This window comes from Lagenorhynchus albirostris, chromosome 12, assembly GCF_949774975.1.
Source record: "Lagenorhynchus albirostris chromosome 12, mLagAlb1.1, whole genome shotgun sequence".
NCBI lineage: Eukaryota > Metazoa > Chordata > Mammalia > Artiodactyla > Delphinidae > Lagenorhynchus > Lagenorhynchus albirostris.
This window is the reverse complement of record NC_083106.1, coordinates 72028005-72048498: the sequence shown is the minus strand read 5'-3', so window position 1 is coordinate 72048498 and position 20494 is coordinate 72028005. Positions and strand designations below refer to the sequence as shown.

General features: G+C 40.2%; 1 pseudogene; it reads right to left on the bottom strand.

Annotated features, from left to right (window-relative positions):
* Positions 1-6187: 6187 nt before the first annotated feature.
* LOC132530499 (amine oxidase [flavin-containing] A-like) lies at positions 6188-19257 on the bottom strand (annotated as a pseudogene).
* Between the last annotated feature and the right edge of the window lie 1237 nt (positions 19258-20494).

Genomic DNA, 20494 nt, shown 5'->3' with positions numbered 1-20494 from the left:
CAAGAGGATGTTTTCTGAAAAGTCAAGCCATCATTGACGATCCAGTGTGTATGAGCGTGCACTGGTGAATGCAGATTACGGTTCTGTATCGCTTACCATACCTGCAGTACTTTGTGATGACTGGCCTGCACATTCACCACAAGATCAATTGCAGAGTCATCTGTGGGAATGTCACCGCCTCGAGAGCGACAAAGATGACATCGCTATATTATCCAGCCAAAATGTTCAACATTGGCTCTAGCCTACAGATTGGACTGCTGATTATAAATATCTTCTGGGTGGAGTTAGGCCAAAGCGAAAGTTACTGTGTCGAAGGTTGTGTGAATGAAGGCAGTCCAATCCCTGCTTGGTCACTAAAATCTTTACTCAATGCTCAGAACAAAGTTTGATTCCCTGCTGATGTTCAGAATATACACAAAATCCATATTTTCTCTTCGATTAAAACATGCATTGATTCGCAGAGCCTGGCAATACGTAGTCACGGAAATGTTTTTGTAAAGTATCACAAGATGATTCGTAGGCAAGAGTCGTGAAGCCAAGACTCAAGAGTCAGATATAAAATGAGGCCCAATTCTTTGGCATATATTTTTCCTAATAAAAAATATCTGCCGAGCTCTCCTTTTGCCATAAGAAATAGTTTGGGTTCTTCAGAAAGCTAGTTTACAATACGGGCTATCTCCTGAGGGTTTCCAGTACCCCTGATCAAGGCTGTGCTTTCTACAGAGGAATCAGGGTAACCTAACAGATGTGTGTGAAGGGGACTCTGAGCTATGCCCTGGGACTTCCCTGGTGGTCCAGTGGTTAAGACTCTGAGCTTCCAGTGCAGGGGGCAGGGATTCGGTCCCTAGTCAGGGAACTAAGATCCCACATGCCATGCAGTGTGCAAGATTAGCTATGCCCTAGGGCCTGGGCCAGGAATAGCCTATTTTAGAATAGAAAATAAAAGCGAATTCCCACTTTGAGAGCTCAAAGAGCTTTGCGATTTTAAAAAACTAACTTTGATGGCAACTCACTGAGCTAGGGGACAAGTGTTAACCAGATTCTTGTTGGAATATTGCAGTTCTAGGCAGGGGAGGGTATGGTAGGCCAGCCAACAGATTGCAGCACAATCAAACAACGGGGCTTAAACCTCTTTGCACTAATTTCTGGTCTGTGTGCCACCAGCCTGGCTTCCTGCTGAAGCGTCACTTCATGCTTTTATGCAATGCACGTATCCAATATGTAAAACTAAATTCAGAATCATCTTCCTGTGCGTGTAAAAAACTTCTGCTCATTGAAATCCTGGCCTTCATAGCCACTACTGTCATTGTTAAAATACAGCCAGGGTGATGTTTGGTACCACTTGGAGTTATGTTCTAATGGAAAAGTCTATATAAAATACATGCCAAATTTAAAAGTCATAAGGGCAGCTGAACAAGTGCATTTATCGCTAGAATGATTGTTCACAAATGTTCCGTCTAACTAAGAGCGTGTGTTTCAATAGCATCCTACACTAAACCCAAGATTTGGAAGTACTGCTTATTCAGCAGCCAATGAAAACAGACCTCTCATCTGTGTGGAAACACTGACTATCAAACTGATTTTTTTAACATCCTCTATGTAAAAGCCAGACTATCACTAGAGAGCACATTAGGTCCTAAGAAAGCATTTGGACTGTGTACCCAGTAGCTGACATTTCTAACATTCAAGTAGGGGACTGAGTCATGGCTGTGTGTGGGCAGGAGTGTGGAGCTGGGGCAACTGCAGGGCCATGGAGGTGGCCTGTACGAGATGTTCTTCCCGGGGATGTGGTGGAAAGGCAGGGACGCTGAGTAAGAAGACATCCAGCATTCATTCCTGTGACCATTTACAATTGTTTTTTAAAATAAATTTATTTTTTTAATTTATTTATTTTTGGCTGCATTGGGTCTTTGTTGCTGCGCACGGGCTCTCTCTAGTTGCGGCGAGCAGGGGCTGCTCTTCGTTGCGGTGTGCGGGCTTCTCACTGCGGTGGCTTCTCATTGCGGAGCACGGGCTCTAGGCGCGTGGGCTTCAGTAGTTGAGGCACGCGGGCTCAGTAGTTGCAAAGCATGGGCTTAGTTGTTCCACGGCATGTGGGATCTTCCTGGACCAGGACTCGAACCCATGTCCCCTGCATTGGCAGGCGGATTCTCAACCAGTGCGCCACCAGGGAAGCCCCACATGACCATTTACAATTAATGAGAACACACACTCAACCTATTGGCCTAGCCCCATCTCCTGGGGGACAGGGATGGAAGGAAAGAGCAGGTAACACTATGGTTTACTATCTTGGAAAGTGAACAAGAGACCTACTTGGTCAGGGAAATTTTTAAGTCCAGATACTTAAATGTATTGACATAGCTTGCTTGCTTATTTATTTATTTATTTATTTATTTAGCGGTACGCGGGCCTCTCACTGTTGTGGCCCCTCCCATTGCGGAGCACAGGCTCCGGATGCGCAGGCTCAGTGGCCATGGCTCACGGGCCCAGCTGCTCTGCGGCATGTGGGATCTTCCCGGACCGGGGCACGAACCCATGTCCCCTGCATTGGCAGGTGGACTCTCAACCACTGCACCACCAGGGAAGCCCTGACTTAGCTTTTTGGGGGGATTGCGCTGTGATTATTTTAAAAGCTCTTTCTTGTTCAAAGAAGCATTGACAGTGTCCATGAAGCACATCGACACTCAAAACCCTCCCTCTGTCCAAAGAAACAGAATGACTTCAGGTCACCATATGTGGTTTGATTCTGCCTAAGTGTAACCTTAATCTTGATAAAGCAGTATCTCAGTTCTATAAAAAGAAGTACAGTGCTTTGCAGTCATTTCCAGATTGGAAACATGTTTAAGAAAGGCAGTGGTAAAGGAAAGGAGGTGGAGCCTAGGATTCCTTGGAAGAGAAAGTGCCCTAATTCTCTTGGTGCTTTGACCCTCCCTTGATTTCTGTCTTTATTGTCTGGCGCCTCCCCACGAGGGGTCTGTCCGAGATCCAGGGCTCTTTCGACCGTCTGTGCACTTTACCTGCCTCTGGACCCCACGCTGCAGGACTTGGTGATGAGTCACACAGACAGCACAGGACCCACTGGCTCAGATTCCCTCTGCCACCAGAGCTCCTGGGGTCTGCCGAATGTCAGGCTACCCATTCCCTTCTCCAATTTGGCCTCATTTTCAGGATGGGATCTCTGTCTATATTTTCCTTTAATTTTTGTCAGTTAATTACCCATTCTAGTAGACTCTTCACCCTCAAAGACAGACACTACATCCTGAGCCTGAGTTAATGGAGTTGGCGCCATGACGGTCTCACCAAACCATGTCTGGGGCCTGCCCCGTCCTCTTGGGCAGATCATCCAGGGTCACAGCTCTTGTTTGTTGGCTCCAAGAGCCCGGGTCCTCAGTCTCTGTGCTACTATTTACTCACTTAGCTGTAGGACTGTGTAACTTGTCTCCAAGATGGTAGCAATAATCGCTCTCATCCCACATGCACTTTTCTTTTAACTTTTGTATTTTGAAATATAGATTCACAAGAAGTTGCAAAAATGACAGAGTCCCATGTAGCCTTCAACCAACTTCCCCAAATTATGATATCAGAAGTATAGCTATAGTATGACGTCACAATTATAGGACAGTATATAGTGATGCAGTGCAATATCAAAACCAGGAAGTCGACACTGGTATATTACCGTTAATTGGACTGTAGACCTTACTCAGTTTCCATCATTTTTTAACCTGTATTGATGTGTGTGTGTGGGTATGTATAGTTCTATACCATTTCATACCACCTATAGATTCACATAATGATCACCACAATCAAGACACAGAACCGTTCCATCACCAGAAAAGAACTCCTCTGCGCTGCCTCTGCGTATCTGTGGCCCTCTCTCCTAACCACCCCCTTCCCCCCGCCAAGTCTCTGTCCTCTGCCAACCACTAATCTGTTCTCCATCTCTATACTTTTATCACTTTGAGAATTTTTTAAAATATTTATTTGTTTCTTTTTGGCTGCATTTGGGTCTTAGTTTTTTATGAAGATTAAATGAGATAGCGTATATGAAAATACTCAGTTTAATAAGTAGTGACTCAATTATGGATCAAATTATGACTCATAAACCAATGCAAAATTTACATTTTAATATAAAACAGTTCCGATTTTTCCTATTGCTTCACAGTTGTCTTTGGTGACATACTACCCAGTTTTCTGGGCTTGTTATTGTACATTCTACCAAAGAATGAACAGTGGCTGCATTTGTGATCTCTGCTTCTCCAATTAATGCTGTTTTGATAAGTCAGCATTTTTACTGCTTATAATAAGCTATGTTCTTTACATGAATTAGCAATCTCTAATATTCCCATTAGGTAGGAATTATTCTTCTTAATGTATAGGTTAGAACCCAGGGCTCAGAGAGGTAAAATGACTTGCTAGTTTGTCTAATTCCAGAGCTTCTTTATCTAACTTTGATGCCAGTGTGATTCAGATATTCTCCATAGAACTCCAGTCCCTAGGGATATTGCTAAAAGAAAAGAAAAGAGTTCATTGATTAAATGAATTTAATATACATTTTAAAATAAAGCATGTTATAAAAGTTCCTTCTTGAGAGTTTTCAATGCATATTAGCAAATTAAAGGTTCTGAGAAGTCCTGTGGTCTTTAACCCAGCATTTCCCAAATTAAATTAGCCACTGGGCTTTTTAGAAATATATAGAACTATCAACAGCCCTCAGAATTAGCATTCCATAGAAAACATTTTAGGGAACTCTGCACTGAGCACACATTTCTGCCCTATTTTTAAATGTTGGATATTTCTGTAAACTGCCTAATCCTGTTGTGATACCAAACTGCTTCAGCCTCACAAGAACTCTACAAATAGTTCATTTACATAGTGTTATAGCATCTTACTGATGAAAGTAATAATCCTATGGCAAACCTAGTGAAATTATATATATATTATATATATATATATATTATATATATATGTCTTTGGTTTCTACCCTAGAAGAATAGCAAGTTTACACCAACAACTCTGAGGGCAAATGATGTTAAAGAGAAAATAAACCTCTTTTCTAAGAAGTCTGCTTTTCACCTTGAATGGTGTACAGTTCCCAAAAGTTTAAGATAAGGTCATTTGGAGGGCTCTATTTAACTAATGCAACATAAATGTATAATATACAACCAAAGAGCAAATTTATTTTCTTTCTTTAAATTATCTATTTATTTGGCTGCGTTGGGTCTTAGTTGTGGCACGCAGGATCTTCGTTGTGGCACATGGGCTCTAGAGCGCACAGGCTCTCTAGTTGTGGCACTCGGACTCCAGAGCGTGCGGGCTCAGTAGTTGCGGCACACGGGCTCTCTAGTTGTGGCACGTGGGCTCTAGAGCATGCAGGCTTAGTTGCCCCACGGCCTGTGGGATCTTAGTTCCCTGACCAGGGATCGAACCCGCGTCCCTGTCCCCTGCATTGGAAGGCGGATTCTTAACCACTTGACCACCAGGGAAGTCCCAAATTTACTTTCTTTAAATCTCAGCCACTACCTTTAATTATAGTACTTATTTCCAATATCTCTTCTTATAGGTTCTTAGAACATACTACATTATATTACTTCCTGCCACTCATCACTCAAACATCAGTCCCTAGGCAGGAGGGCTACATGCTATTCCCTGTCCTTGAATTCTACTCTCTATTTAAACAAATGCTTGGTAATGGATGTGATGTTGATGGTTTTAGATACATAGTTATGGGCTTACATCTAATATGAAACCATACTAAATGGCTCTTTGCCTCTAAAAGTTTTCCATTTCTAATGACACAAAATGAGTCAAATACACTATTCTATTTTATGGTAACAGAATCAGAGTAATAAGCAAACCCAGGCTGGTCACTGCTATGTTATTCTTAGAAAGTAAAGGAAAATTCATCTTTTCACTCCAGCTTAATGTTATTTCCATTTCACTGGGATTGAAAATAAAAGGAATACTAGGATTACAAAACTTGAGTGTTTTTCTATTTTTTTTTATGAGCACGTCAGCTTTAATTTCTTGAAGTTAAGAAATTGATCACAAGGTGATTTTCTAGCAATCAACACAAGCTGGTCTACAGACAAGTCACAAGACGGAGCTTGATCTTACGGAAATTAAGGAGGTGATACAGAGATTAAACTGAGGGGTTAAATCAGTGCACTTAAAGATGATCCGATGACACAGCCTTCCGATTTGTCAACATTTGGCTTCTGATGATGCTGGGAAAGAGTAAGCAGAAAGCATGAAGCCGAAACTTCAGGATCAGGTCGGCAGCCTGAATTTGTACACCACAAACCACAGGGCAGTTATCGATGTGGAAAATCCGACGATCTTCAGCAGGCCTGTCACGGAAGGCCGGTTCCTCTCCCAGAAGGTGTGCGTGATTTCTACAGCTGGAACATCCTCTGATTCAGGTTCTTGGACCCATATGTCTCTCTTTGCCGCCTTCCCCAAAGCATTCAAGACCTCTCCAGCTGCCCGTTCTCCAGCCTCTACCGCTCCTTGCAGCCTCTACCGCTCCTTGCATGTGACCGCTCCACTATGTGGCAGTCTTCGTGCCAGCAACGTAAATCCTGCCTACGGGCTGGCGAATCACCCTTCCGTACTGAGTCATATCCCAGGGGGGAGGTGGGCAGTGTAGCAGCCCCCGGAGTACCCCTCCTCACACCAGTTCTTCTCTTCATAGCGCACCGTTGTAAAGCTTCTTGGGATCCTAGCGCTTTGGCATACAGCTCACAGATTCTCCTCTTCCTTAGTTCTTTATGGACCTCAGGAAGGCGGTCAGCTTTTCGAGCAAGGATGAAGCCCATGAGGGTGGGCAGCGATCCATCTGGCTTGGTGTCATCCAGCGTTATTGAAATCGGAGCTTCCTCATCTTCGATGATCATACAGCCGCAGTAATCCTTTTTCTTCCAAAAGGCCTCCTTGTAATACGTCATGCACTTAATGATAGCCCCCACTGGAAGACGCTGGATTAACTGGTTTCTCTCTGAAGGAAGCTCTGCTCTGACGTGTATCTTGGCAGTGAAAGTTGGAGGGATGGCACTAATTACGTATCGGCACTCATAAAGTTGATGATCCAGCATCTCCATCATGATGTTGTCACCTGACTGGTCCACATAGGTGACAGGACACCCCAGCTTCACTCTGTCCCCGAGGAGGTGCATTATCCGCTTGCTTGGCTGACCAGATCCACCTGCAGACTTCCGTTCCTGGCCCCGTTGGTAATGGAGGATATCCGAGTGGTGCCTCCACACTGCTTCACATACCACGAGAACCACAGGGCAGACACCTCGTGGGGTTCAGAGGTCACACTGATATTCACAAAGAGAGATGCAAACTGCCCAGCAGTCCCGTCTCCCCTCACAATCACTGTGGTTCATGCCTCATCATACCACCCTTTCACACCATCCACTCTTCCTGTAACATCCATTTTTCTATTTTTACTAATAAGTGTGATACAATTCACAACTTAAAAATTCTAAACTAGTATGCCATCTGTTGCTATGAATATGAAAGATTAGTGTCTCATTTGGAGACTTTTACTACATTAAAGCATGAAATGTGGACTCGTGAACTCCCAGTAACCTGTAAAAATCTCTAATTTTGGAACACCTTTAGGATTCACATGCTCCCTTTTTTTTTTTAATAGATCTTTATTGGAGTATAATTGCTTCACAATACCGTGTTAGTTTCTGTTGCACAACAAAGCAAATCAGCCATATGCATACACATGTCCCCATGTCCCCTCCCTCTTGAGCCTCCCTCCCGTCCTCCCTATCCCACCCCCTAGGTCACCGCAAAGCACCGAGCCAATCTCCCTGTGCTATGAGGCTGCTTCCCACCAGCCAACTATTTTACATTCGGTAGTGTATACATGTCGATGCTACTGTCACTTCGCCCCAGCTTCCCCCTCCCACCCTGTGTCCTCAAGTCCATTCTTACGTCTACATCTTTATTCCTGCCCTGCAACTAGGTTCATCAGTACCATTTTTTTTTTTTTTTTTAGATTCCATATATATGCGTTAGCATACGGAATTTGTTTTCCTCTTTCTGACTTACTTCACTCTGTGTGACAGATTCTAGGTCCATCTACCTCCCACAGATAACTCAATTTCGTTTCTTTTTATGGCTGGGTAATATTCCATTGTATATATGTGCCACATCTTCTTCATCCATTCATCTTTTGATAGACATCTACGTTGGTTCCATGTCCTATCTATTGTAAATAGTGCTGCAGTGAACATTGTGGTGGATGTCTCTTTTTGAATTATGGTTTTCTCAGGGTGTATGCCCAGAAGTGGGATTGCTGGGTCATATGGTAGTTCTATTTTTAGTTTTTTAAGGAACCTCCATACTGTTTGCCATAGTGGCTGTATCAATTTACATTCCCACCAACAGTATAGGAGGGTTCCTTTTCACCACACCCTTTCCAGCATTTACTTTTTCTAGCTTTTTTGATGATGGCGATTCTGACCGGTGTGAGGTGATACCTCATTGTAGCTTTGATTTGCATTTCTCTAATAATTAGTGATGTTGAGCATCTTTTCATGTGCCTGTTGGCCATGCTATCTGTATGTCTTCCTTGGTGAAATGTCTCTGTAGGTCTTCTGCCCATTTTTTAAATGGATTGTTTGTTTTTTTGATACTGAGCTCCATGAGCTGTTTGTATATTTTGGAAATTAATCCTTTGTCTGTTGTTTCATTTGTAAATATTTCTCCCATTCTGAGGGTTGTCTTTTTGTCTCATTTATGGTTTTCTTTGCTGTGCAAAAGCTTTTAATTAAGTCCCATTTGTTTATTTTTGGTTTTATTTCTGTTACTCTAGGAGGTGGGTCAAAAAAGATCGTCCTGTGGTTTATGTCAAAGAGTGTTTTTCCTATGTTTTCCTCTAAAAGTTTTATAGTGTCTGGTCTTACATTTAAGTCTTTAATCCATTTGGAGTTTATTTTTGCATATAGTGTTAGGTAGTGTTCTAATTTCATTCTTTTATAGCTGTCCAGATTGTCCAGATTTCCCAGCATCACTTATTGAAGAGGCTGTCTTTTCTCCATTGTATGTTCTTGCCTCCTTTGTTGTAAATTAGGTGCCCATATGTGCGTGGGTTTATCTCTGGGCTTTCTGTCCTGTTCCATTGATCTATATTTCTGTTTTTGTGCCAGTACCATACTGTCTTGATTACTGTAGCTTTGTGGTATAGATTGAAACCGGGGAGCCTGATTCCTTCAACTCCGTTTTCCTTTCTCAAGATTGCTTTGGCTATTCGGGGTATTTTGTGTTTCCATACGAATTGTAAGACTTTTTTATTCTAATTCTGTGAAGAATGCCATTGGTAGTTTGATAGGGGTTGCATTGAATCTGTAGATTGCTTTGGGTAGTATAGTTATTTTCAAAATATTGATTCTTCCAATCCAAGAACATGGTACATTTCTCCATCTGTTTATGTCATCTTTGATTTCTTTCATCAGTGTCCTGTAGTTTTCTGAGTACAAGTCTTTCATCTCCTTAGGCAGGTTTATTCCTAGGTATTTTATTCTTTTTGTTGCAATGGTAAATGGGGGTGTTTGATTTTTCATTGTTGGTGTATAGGAATGCCAGAAATTTCTGTGCATTAATTTTGTATCCTGCAACCCTACCAAATTCATCAGTTCTAGTAGTTTTCTGGTAGCATCTTTAGGATTTTCTATGTATAGTATCATTGTCATTGGCAAAAAGTGACAGTTTTACTTCTTCTTTTCCAATTTGTATTCCTTTTAGTTCTTTTTCTTCTCTGATTGCTGTGGCTAGGACTTCCAAAACTATGTTGAATAAGAGTGGCAAGAGTAGACATCTTGTCTTGTTCCTGATCCTAGTGGAAACTCTTTCAGTTTTTCACCATTGAGTATGATGCTCACTGTGGGTTTGTCATATATGGCCTTTATTATGTTGAGGCAAGTTCCCTCTATGCCCATTTCTGGAGAGTTTTTATCATAAATGGGTGTTGAATTTTGTCAAAAGCTTTTTTTTCATCTATTGAGATGATCATATGGTTTTTCTTCCTTAATTTGTTAATATGGTGTATCACATTGATTGATTTGCATATATTGAAGAATCCTTGCATCCCTGGGATAAATCCCACTTGATCCTGGTGTATGACCCTTTTAATGTGCTGTTGGATTCTGTTTGCTAGTATTTTGTTCAGGATTTTTGCATCTATGTTCATCAGTGATATTGGTCTATAATTTTCTTTTTTTGTGATATCTTTTTCTGGTTTTGGTATCAGGGTGATGGTGCCTTTGTAGAATGAATTTGGGAATGTTTCTCCCTCTGCAATTTTTTGGAAGAGTTTGAGAAGGATCAGTGTTAGCTCTTCTCTAAATGTTTGATAGAATTTGCCTGTGAAGCCATCTGGTCCTGGACTTTTGTTGGAAGATTTTTAATTACAGTTTCAATTTAAATACTTGTGATAGGTCTGTTATTGTCTAATTCTTCCTGGTTCAGTCTTGGAAAATTGTACCTTTCCAAGAGTTTGTCCATTTCTTCGTGGTTGTCCATTTTATTGGCATATAGCTGTTTGTAGTAGTCTCTTATAATCCTTTGCATTTCTACAGTGTCAGTAGTGATTTCTCCTTTTTCATTTCTGATTTTATTGATTTGCATCCTCCCTTTTTTTCTTATGAGTCTGGCTAAGGGTTTATCAATTTTATCTTCTCAAAGAACCAGCTTTTAGTTTTATTGATCTTTGCTATTGTTTTATTCATTTCTATTTCATTTACTTCTACAGTGATCTTTATTATTTCTTTCCTTCTACTAACTTTGGGTTTTCTTTGTTGTTCTTTCTCTAGTTGCTTTAAGTGTAGGGTTAGATTGTTTATTTGAGATTTTTCTTGTTTCTTGAGATGAGATTGAATTGTTGTAAACTTCCCTCTGAGAATTGCTTTTGCTGCATCCCATAGGTTTTGGGTCGTTGTTTTTCATTGTCATTTGTTTCTATGTATTTTTTCTTTGATTTCTTCAGTGATCTCTTGGTTATTTAGTAGTGCACTGTTTAGCCTCCATGTGTTTGTGTTTCTTACAGTTTTCTTTCTGTAATTGATTTCCAATCTCATAGCAATGTGGTCAGAAAAGATGCTTGATATGACTTCAATTTTCTTAAATTTTCCAAGGCTTGATTTGTGACCCAAGATGTGATCTATCCTGGAGAACGTTTCATGTGCACTTGAGAAGAAAGTGTATTCTGCCACTTTTGGGTGGAATGTTCTATAAATATCAATTAGATCTATCTGGTCTATTGTGTCATTTAAAGCTTGTGTTTCCTTATTTATTTTCTGTTTTATCTGTTCATTGGTATAAGTGGGGTGTTAAAGTCCCCTACTATTATTGTGTTACTGTCGATTTCTCCTTTCATGGTTGTTAGTATTTGCCTTATGTATTGGGGTGTTCCTATGTTGGGTGCATAAACACTTGTTATTGTTATTATATTCTTCTTGGATTGATCCTTTGATCATTATGTAGTGTCCCTCCTTATCTCTTGTAACAGTCTTTATTTTAAAGTCTATTTTATCTGATATGAGTATTGCTACTCCAGCTTTCTTTTGATTTCCATTTGCATGGAATATCTTTTTCCATCCCTTCCCTTTCAGTCTGTATATATCCCTACATCTGAAGTGGGTCTCTTGTAGACAGCATATATATGGGTCTTGTTTTTGTATCCATTCAGCCAGTCTGTGTCTTTTGGTTGGGGCATTTAATCCATTTACATTCAAGGTTATTATTGATATGTATGTTCCTATTACCATTTTCTTAATTGTTTGGGGCTTGTTTTTGTGGGTGTTTTTCTTCTCTTGTGTTTCCCACTTAGAGAAGTTTCTTTAGCATTTGTTGTAATGCTGGTTTGGTGGTGCTGAATTCTCTTAGCTTTGTTTGTCTGAAAAGCTTTTGACTTCTCCATTGACTCTGAATGAGATCCTTGCTGGGTAGAGTAATCTTGGTTGTAGGTTTTTCTCTTTCATCACTTTAAGTATATCCTGCCACTCCCTTCTGGCCTGCAGAATTTCCACTGAAAAATCAGCTGATAAAATTATGGGGATTCCTTTGTATGTTATTTTTTGTTTTTCCCTTGCTGCTTTTAATATTTTTTCTTTGAATTTAAGTTTTATTAGTTTGATTAATATGTGTCTTGGTGTGTTTTTCCTAGGGTTTATCCTGTATGGGACTCTCTGTGCTTCCTGGACTTGGGTGACTATTTCCTTTCCTATATTAGGGAAGTTTTCCACTATAATCTCTTCAAGTATTTTCTCAGACCCTTTCTTTTGCTCTTCTTGTTCTGGGACCCCTATAATTCGAATGTTGGTGTGTTTAGTGTTGTTAGAGAGGTCTCTGAGATTGTCTTCAATTCTTTTCATTCTATTTTCTTTATTCTTCTCCTTGGCAGTTATTTCCACCATTTTGTCTTCCAGCTCACTTATTCGTTCTTCTGCCTCTGTTATTGATTCCTTCTAGTGTATTTTTCATTTCAGTTATTGTGTTGTTCATCTGTTTGTTCTTTAGTTCTTCTAGATCTTTGTTAAGCATTTCTTGTATTTTCTCAATCCAGGCTTCCATTCTATTTCCATGATTCTGGATCATCTGTACTATCATGACTCTGAATTTTTTTTCAGGTAGATTGCTTATTTCCTCTTCATTTATTTGGTCTTGTAGGTTTTAACCTCACTCCTTCACCTGTGACATATTTTTTTGCCGTCTCATTTTTTTTTTTTTTTTATGAGTGGGATTGTGTTCCTGTTTTACTGGTTGTTTGGCGTGAGGCGTCCAACCCTGGAGTTTGTAGGCTATTGGGTAGAGCTGGGTGCTGGTGCTGCTATGGGGATCTCTGTGACACCTCACTCCGATGAATATTCCTTGGGGTCTGAGGTTCTCTGTTAGTCCAGTGGTTTGGACTCGGAGCTCCCACTGTAGGAGCTTCCCCCCAACCCCAGGCTTGCAAATCAAGATCCCGCAAGCCATGTGGGAAGGCAAAAAAAAACAACAAAAAACAAAGTAAAAAATAAAATTAGACTAGGAACCTAACAGACATGTTATAAAGAATGTAAAAATAAAAATAGAGATGAATCAAAAACTGGAAGGTACATCAGTACCACAATAGTAAAAAAGAGGAGGGAAAGGAAAAAAGGGGGGGAAGGCCTTGGCTGTGGGGGGCGGGGCCTAAGCAAGGGCGAGGTCTGGGTGGTGGGCGGGGACAATGCTCAGGACCCACAGGGCTGGAAAAGGCCCTGGAGGCTGTGGGGGGGTAGGGCTTAAGCTCAAGGAACAGAAGGGGCCCAGGCATGCCCCCCACCCCAGTCTCAGAGGGCAGGGGACCTCACCTGGGAGCCCAGCAGGCTTCCTGTGCTCGAGTGGATGGGGCAAACGCCCTCCTCTCCTCTCCTGCTCCTCCTGGAGGGCCCCTCCCGCCTGCTTCTCCTGATTTCCCAGGCCTCAGGGGCACCAATCTTGTCTGGCCTCCACTTTTCCTCTCCCCTCGGTCCCCCTACATCCTACCAGTTCACTTTGGGGTTCCTCCCATCTCCTTGAGGGTCAGAGCCCCCCACTAGCGACCAGGGAGGCACCCTAGTTGTGGGGAGACGCTAACTCCATGTCTTCCCACACCGCCATCTTGACTCCTCCCCACATGCTTTCTTAAAAGAGCAATTCTGAAGAAGACTCTTAGGCTCAAATCAAACACAAAATTAAAACCAGCTTTGGGCTTCCCTGGTGGCACAGTGGTTGGGAGTCCACCTGCCAATGCAGGGGACACGGGTTCGTGCCCCAGCCCGGGAGGATCCTGCGTGCTGTGGAGCGGCTGGGCCTGTGAGCCATGGCCACTGGGCCTGCGCGTCCGGAGCCTGTGCTCCACAGTGGGAGAGGCCACAGTAGTGAGAGGCCCGTGTACTGCAAAAAAAAAAAAATTAAAACCAGCTTTAAACGTGCTTAACTTTAGTAGAAATCAATGTGAAGCCTTCAGAAATTTTAACTGACTTTAACTTCCTGCTTTGTATTTATTTTCTTTACTGATAGTCCATATAGGAAGACCCAGCAATTAATATGATTATTAGAAGAGGGTTTATTCAGATCTGCTGTCTGCTGCTATAATTATATGGCACATATTGGTAACTTATCAGAATCCACAGTTTACCTCTTTTCATATCATTAATACATCATAATCAGATTCAGAAGTTTAGTATTACTTTAACAAATGTGAAATGTACTCAGGAATGGGAACAAGATTTTATATATGTAAATAATCTACATGTTTGTTACATTCCACCATAGATTTTACCTTAAAATACCTAATGCAGTTACAGTACATCAGAGTGAAGACAGATGCTTTATACTTGTACGTTTTCTGAAACTGGGGCTTACTTTATGAAGGAAACTTGGCTTAATAATTAGAACTTTCATGTTAACCAAGTTTGGGGCACTTATTTTATACAGTCTCAAATTTTAAGATTAAACACAATTTCAATCAATATTTATACTGAGCAAAAATTATGTCTGGTTCTCTCTTCTATAAAACCATCAATCTACTTACTACATTTCTGAGCTTATAGTTAACTTTACAGTCTTTACATTATTATATAAGTAACATACACTTGCAGAGCTTAGAAGTCAAACCCTGCTAAAAAGACTTGTGCCAAAAGTGGCCCCTAACCCCAGCTCAGAGGCATCACTTTCAGCTCTTCTGTTCTTTTTTAAATTCTGTTTACTTTTAAAACCACTTTACTGAGGTATGATTGATATGTAAAAAGCTGTACGTTTTTAATGTATACAACTCGATGAGTTTGGGAATAAGAACACGCCATGAAAGCATCACCACCGTCAAGGCTGTTGACAAATCCATCACCTCCCAGTTTCCTCCCACCCCCTTTAACAGTAGTATTTTGCATGTGTGTGGTAACAACACATGATCTGCATGTTTTAAGTATACAGTCATACTGTTAGCTACAGGCACTGTGCTGAATAGATCTCCAGTACTTATTTTTGCAAGGTAAGTTAGTTCTGGCCCCTTCCAGTCAACTGGGGAAGGAGTGTGCGCGCGCGCGCGCGCGCGCGCACACACACACACACGCACGCACACACACACACACACACACACACACACACACACACACACACACACACACACACACACAAAATCACTGTAGGGAAAGTGAGACCGTGCTTTGTGGGCTGCAACATGGCAGTGATCAGTAGAACAGGTGATGAGCCAGTGAGATGCTGGCCTGGGGTCAGCCTGATATTGAGATGGCTTGGGCCATGAGCAAGCAGCATGCTTAAGTTTATCACAAGCCAGTTTCATCAGTTGACCTACAATACCTGAAACTCCCCAAAGTGGATGACCAAATCTACTCTGAGTTCTGGGGAAATTTTGAGCAGCTCAGGATAGATGTATTGGACCAAGAAGAGCTCAAATCAGAACCAGCTGAAAAAGGAAAATAGTTAAAGAACAAGGGCTTTATGTAGTTATAATAAACTAATAAAAGTGGAGGCCATTCTACTAGAAATTTCATAGGACCCACACTCATTCTGTCTTCCTACACTGTGGTGCAGTCTTAGAGATATGTCCTGATTTGATCAAAAGTGAACTGTGTGTTTGCTTCTTGCTTTTCTTGTTATTTAGAGGTGATTTTTCAAGAGAAAGTTGAAGATGTCTTTTCTCTATCTTAAAAGTAGAAATCCTAGTGCACGCTAAATTGTGCTCCCAAAGTCTATGTAAGTAAAAAAAAAAACAAAGTTACATCACCTTTTTTTCATCATCTCATGTGCAGATGAAGGGATTGAAGATTCCCTTAATATTTTTAGCCAAATCTTAAAAGGTACAAAATATTTGCCATCTATTTCAAATGCCATCTATTTTAAAAGGAGCATATTTGTAGGATTTTATTTTTTAGGAGCTCCAAATACACACTAAATTAAGCTCCATAGCTAAACAAAACTTTTAAGCATTTGGAAAATTATGTGCATTATAAATTCATATTCACAACCACCTAACAATGTATCTAGTTCGTTTTCTATGCAAATTAATTCCAAACTTAGTTATACCAGGTGTGGAATCTAAAAAGACTATATGCACATAATTAAGTGTATAAAAGATAGGTGAAGGGAGACTATAAAACAGAATACCTGATTACTTGAGAAGTCACAGTCTGTCTTCAATATTTGAAATTGAGTTTGGCCCTATAATTTTTCCCACACAGTCTTAACTTGGGCCATTTAATTTTTATTTTCTAACAAAGAATGGTGCTAGAAATTTTTTTATTGAGGTATAACTGACATAAACATTAGTTTCAGGTGTACCACAGAATGGTTCAGTATTCACATATACTGTGAAATGATCACCATAAACCTAGTTAACATCTGTCACTATACAGAGTCACAAAAATTTTGTTTAACAGTGCTGTACATAACACCCCATGACTTATAACAGGAAGTTATACTTATTTTATAACAGGAAGCTAGTACCTTTTGAATCCCTTCACCCATTTTGCTCACCCCTCACCTCCCACCTCTGGCAACCACCAATCTGCTCTCTGTCTCTATGAGCTTGGTTTTTTTCTTGTTGTTTTCTGTTTTTCCTAGATTACACGTAGTAAGATCATACAGTACTTGTCTTTCCTGTCTGACTTACTTCACTTAGTATAATGCCCTCAAGGTCCATCCATGATGTTGCAAATAGCAAGATTTCCTTCTTTTTATAGAATAATATTCCACTGTGTGTGTATGTGTGTGTGTGTATCACATCTTCTTTATCCATTAATCCATCAGTGGACACTTAGGTTGTTTCCATATCTTCACTATTGTAAATAATGCTGCAATGAGCATGGGGCTGCATATGTCTTTTTAAAATAGTATTTTCATTTTCTTCAGATAAATACCCAGAAGTGGAGTTGCTGGATCATACAGTAGTTCTATTTTTAATTTTTTGAGGAACCTCCATACTGTTTTCCATAGTGGCTGCACCAATTTCACTTATACCAACAGTGCACAAGGGTTCCTGTCTCCACATTCTCACCAAAACGTGGTATTTCTTGTTTATTTGATAATAGCCATTCTAACAGGTGTGTGATATCTCATTATGGTCTTGATTTGCATTTCCCTGATGATTAGTGATGTTGAGCATCTTTTCATGGCCATCTCTATGTAGTCTTTGGAAAAATGTCTCTTCAGGTCCTCTGCCCATTTTTTAATCAATTTTTGTTGTTTTTTTGTTTGTTTTTTGCTACTGAGTTGTATGAGTTCTTTTTACGTTTTGGATTATTCCCTTATCAGAAATGTAAGTTGGAAATATTTTCTCCAATCTAGTAGGTTGCCTTTCCATTTTGTTGATGGTTTACTTTGCTGTGCAGCTTTTTAGTTTAATGTAGTCCCACTTTGTTTTTGCTTTTGTTGCCTTTGCTCTTGGTGACAAATCCAAAAAGCCATCACCAAAACCGATGTCAAGGAGCTTACCCCCTTTTTTCCCCCCTAGTTTTATGGTTTCAGGTATTTCACTCAAATCTAATCCATTTTAATTTTTTATATAAGATAGTAGTCGTTTCATTCTTTTCCCTGCAGCTGTCCAGTTTTCCCAACACTGTTTATTGAAGACACTATCCCTTCCCCATTGTATAATCTTGGCTCCTTTGTCATAAATTGGCCATATATTTGTGGGTTTCTGTTCTGTTCCATTGATCTACGTGTCTATTTTTATGCCAATACCATTCTGTTTTAATTACTATAGGCTTAAAATCAGGAAGTGCGACGCCTCCAGCTTTGTTCTTTCTCAGTATTTCTTTGGCTATTTGAGTTCTTTGTGGTTCCATACAAATTTTAGGTCTGTTCTATTTTTGTGAAAAATGCCATGGGAATTTTGATAGGAATTGCATTGAATCCATAGATTGCTTCAAGTAATGTGAACATTTTAACAATATTCTTCCTATCCATGTGCACAGAATATCTTCCCATTTATTTGTGTCTTCTTCAGTTTCTTTCATCAGTATTTTATAGTTTTAATAGGTCTTTCACCTCCTTGGTTATATTTATCCCAAAGTATTTTATTCCTTTTGATGCAATTATAAAAGGGATTTCCTTAATTCCTCTTTCTCATAGTTCTTTATTAAGGTATAGATTCACAACAGATTTTTACACGTTGATTTGTATACTGCAACTTTACTGAATTCATTTATTCTAAGTTTTTTGGTGGAGTCTTTAGGGTTTTCTGTAAATAATGTGTTACCTGCAAATAGTGGAAGTTTTACTTTTTTCCTTTGCAATTTGGATGCCTTTTATTTATTTATTTAGCCTAATTGCTCTAGGGCTTCCAATACTATGCTGAATAAAAGTGGTGAGAGTTGGCATCCTTGTTTTGTTCCTGATCTTGGAGGAAAAGCTTTTAGCTTTCAACCACTGAGTATGATGCTGGCTCTGAGCTTGTCATATGTGGCCTTTATTCCCTCTAAACCCACTTTGTTAAGAGTCATCACAAATGAATGTTGGATTTTGTCAAATGCTTTTTCTCCATCTATTGAGATGATATGATTTCTATCCTTCATTTTCATTTGCAGATATTGAATCACCCTTGCATTCCTGAAGTTAAATTCCACATCATCATGGTGTATTAGCCTTTTAATGTATTGTTGAATTCACTTTGATAATATTTTGTTGAGGATTTTTTGTGTTTTTGTTCATCAGGGATATTGGCCTGTAGTTTCTCTTTTTCTGTGGCATCTTTGCCTGGTTTTAGTATCAGAGTAACGTGGCATGCATCAGAATCACCTGGAGGCCTTGCTAAAACATTGATTGTGGGGATCCAGTCTACACATTTTGGATTCCATAGAACTGGAGTGGAGCCCTATAATTTGTATTTCTCTCTAAGTTCCCAGTGATGTTGGTTGCTAATGTGGAGACCAAACTGAGAACCACTGATCAATGATTATCCTCAGTTTCTTCCCTGCAGTTTAGGAGAAGAAACATGTAGTACTTCTCTCCTTTCCCACAAGTTTCACTTTGCACTCTTGATTCCATCTTCATCCCCATTCTGCAATTATTTACTCTATTCCCAGCACCTCCAATCTCTCTCTCTATGCATCGACTTCTCACCTTCTGCTTTCTTGATGCATAGACTTCCATTTTTAAAACACAAAACAAGTGACCCATCTATCATTTCTGTGTCTCGTGCATCTACCTGTTCACTGCCAAGTTTCTAAATGGAATATCTTTGAATCAAAACCTCTGCATTCTCTTACTTTTCTCCATTACTCGGATGATCTCTAATCAATTAGAGTCCTAGCAGGAAACAGCACTCTCAACTTGGGTAAATTACTGAAGGACTCTTTATAATGTGGGCAGGATATAGGGAAACTACAATGAATACTGCAGTAACCTGAGCTAGAAATAATGGGAGATCTTTTGCCATTCCTAGAACTGAATGGGTGAAGGGAAACAGAATCTGGAGAGAAAAGTGCTGTGTGGAGAGTGAGCTACCTGATAGGAGCCTGTGAGATGTGTGGCCCATAGCAACACCATGGAGGTAAAGGGCAGAAAAAAAAAAAAGCTTTATCTTTCCTCCCGTCAATATGCCAGTATTCTGCTAGTGTTCCTAACTGGCTAATGTAACCAGAAGCCAGAGGTTGCCTGACCCTGGCTGGTAAATAAGCTGACTGGTAAAGTCCTAGAGTTCAACTCCACAAGACATAGTAGAGGGGAGAAGAACAGAGAATGGATCTGAGGTGCAAACAGAATATATCCAGCACAGTCCACTCCTTTGCTTCTTCAGCATCTATTCTTGTCCTTTATTTAGGCAACAAATTTATGTCTGCAACATAGTAAACAGAGTCCTGTAAGCTACCGTTTCATAAGAGGTTGATGTCAATTCAGTCATACTCTTCTCATGAATACAATGGAACTTTCATATGTTAGATGATAAGACATGTCTCAAATTTAAAGGACTGAAACAGTAAAAAATAAGTATTCCAAATTTAACAAAATTAAATTAGAAATCAACAACAAAAGGATATTGGGGGAAATTCACAAATATTTTGAAATTAAACAATATACTTTTTAGATAATCCATGGTTCAAAGAAGAAATCAAGAGGAAATTAGAAAGTATTTTGAACTGAATGAAAATGAAAACACAACATATACAAATTTATGTAATGCAGCTAAAGCAGTGCTTACCAGCAAATGTACAGCTTTAAATGCCTATGTTTTGGAAAGAAGAAAGACCTTAAATCAATAATCTAAGCTTAAACAGCTAGAAAAAGAACAGCAAATTAAAGCTAAAGCAAGCAGGAAAAAAGGAAATAATAGGGCTTCCCTGATGGCGCAGTGGTTGAGAGTTCGCCTGCCGATGCAGGGGACATGGGTTCGTGCCTCAATCCGGGAGGATCCCACATGCCGCGGAGCGCCTGGGCCCGTGAGCCATGGCCGCTGAGCCTGCGTGTCCGGAGCCTGTGCTCCACAACAGGAGAGGCCACAACAGTGAGAGGCCCT